This window comes from Helobdella robusta (assembly GCF_000326865.2).
Source record: "Helobdella robusta unplaced genomic scaffold HELROscaffold_67, whole genome shotgun sequence".
NCBI lineage: Eukaryota > Metazoa > Annelida > Clitellata > Rhynchobdellida > Glossiphoniidae > Helobdella > Helobdella robusta.
The window spans coordinates 607,056-609,555 of NW_008705379.1; positions in this window are offsets into that span (position 1 = coordinate 607,056).

The following is a 2,500-nucleotide window of genomic DNA, read 5'->3' on the forward strand; positions in this document are numbered from 1 at the left end:
ATGGTGTATAAAAATTTTGAATAAGCTGTAATTTGTTTGTTTGTATGTGTGTGTACGTGTATTTGTGTTTATGTGTGTGTGTGATTTGGTGTTTGTGTGTTTTTGTATGCGTGTGTGTGCGTTTGTACGTGTTTGTGTTTTGTAAGTGTGTGTCAAATGAGTCCGACAGCATTTATCAAACCAAAACAACTTTATTGAAAGTATTTTGAATTTCAAGTTAAATTTTTAATACAATTCTTATGTATGTTTATGTGTGTGTCCGTGTGTGTGAATGTGTCGTGTGTGTGTGTGTCTGTGTTTCGTATGTGTGTGTCTGTGCGATGTTCTAAAGTGAAATCTATTGGATTAATTCTTTAAACACATGTGTTGGTGTCGATCAGTAACATATTATAATGGTTAGGTGGTCTCAATTTATTACTTTGTGTGTTATTTTTATGCGTTTTTTTAACTAATAATATTTTTAAATACTTGAAAATGAATAAATAAATGAATGAACGAATGAATGAATGAATGAACGAGCAAAAAAGGAATGAATGAAAGAATGAACGAAAGAACTGAAGTGAAATGAGAAAAGTGAATAAACAGCAGCACCCAGCGTCGGCATTTCAATTTTTAAATAATTCCTTCATAAAAAGTTGCTGATATTTCATTAACACCACGTGCACTTGATACATCCATCCATCTGTTTTTTATTCATTCACTCGCTTACGCATCCGTTCCTTCATTTGTTCATTCATTCATTCGTTCGTTCGTTCGTTCGTTTGTTAGTTCGTCCGTTCATTCATTGTTTCTTTTGTTTGTTGTATGTCTTTTGTCATGTGTTCATTCAATTGTTTTTATGTTGTTCGTTCGTTCGTTTCTTAGTTACTTGTTCATTTTGTTGGAGTTGTTAATTTGGGTCATTTTTCGTTTGCTTGTATGAACATATGTTCGTTCGTGAGCGAACAATAAACAAACAAGCGGTGAACATGGAAGAACATTCGGAGTGCACAGAGTGGGAACACACGTGTGCCTTAGATATAATGACCTTAATAAAGTAAGGTCAGAGAAAGGTTAGGAAGAGGTCATCATTTAAGTCAGAGTTGAGGTTGACGGGGTCTTAATCTCTTCTGGCGTATCGTTGTTATATCACAAGACGATTTATTGTCTCATTTCAAAATGAGTGGCTCTTGTCGCCACTGTCGCTAGAATGGTAGCTTTTGTAGAAAAATTAGTAGTAGTTGTTGTTGTGGTAGTAGTAGCGGTAGTAGATGTAGTAGTTGTTGTTGTTGAGCTAGGGTTTTGGTTATTAGTAAAGTGAGTAAGTATTCTACATGCAAACACATACGATACACACGATATACACATACGTACACGCACACACACACACACACACACACACACACACACATACGTACAGTATACATACATAAACACGCACATATATACATTGCAATGGTGAAAGATTGCTAAGATCTGGCTGCTGAACAACAGACCGGATATTAAGCGACAAACATTATATGCTTTTCACACTGAGGAACATCGAAGCGATACCGTGGTGATTAATATTCATTTAAGAACGGTTCGTTTCATTTGTTTGTTCATTTGTTTGTTTGTTTGCTTATTTGTTTGTCTAGTTGTTGTTGTTGTTGTGGTAGCAGTAGCAGTAGTAATTGTAGTAGTGGTAGTTGTTGTTGTTTGGTTAGGGTTTCGGTTAGTAGTTATTATTCGGTTAGTAGTTGTTATTCATCCAGTTGTTCGTTCATTTGTTTGTTTAGTTCATCTGTTCATCTTATTTCATTCGTTAACTTGTTCACACGAACAACACCGACCAGCAAACATCATCGCCCCCAGTTGAAACAGCTCAAAGATGAACGACTCACGCATCACAATAAACAACGATTGCAATATTTGATTTAATCAACACGTGCAAAAACGTGCAAGAATGTGTGCACACGTACGTACCAAATGTACACACAAACAACACACACACACACACAAACACACACACGCACACACATTTTTTATATGATTGTCTAGAACTCCGTGCCAAACACACACTATTACATACACACATATACTACATGCAGAGATTCACATGTACACACACTCACACATAAACACGTACAGATACACACATATACTTGCACACACACACACACCAGATACACACATATACTTACACACACACACACACATACATAAACAGTGACACAAACAAACAACTAACAAAATAAGTATGAGAATTCATTTGCTCGGCTAAGTATGCTAAGCGGAACAAGTAGCATTCGTTTGTTGACAGGGTTGGATTAATGTAGGATGACGACCGAACTGAGAACTCCCACTGTTATTTTGTATTATGTATGTTTGTATATTTGTTTGTATGTTTGTTTGTATGTTTGTGTGTGTGTGCGTGTGTGGTTCGTTTGCATGCGATTAATCATTTGCTTGTACGTGCATGTGCCTTTATCTTTTTGCATTTCTTGCGTTATTTTTTACCGTCTTGATGATTAAAAATGAG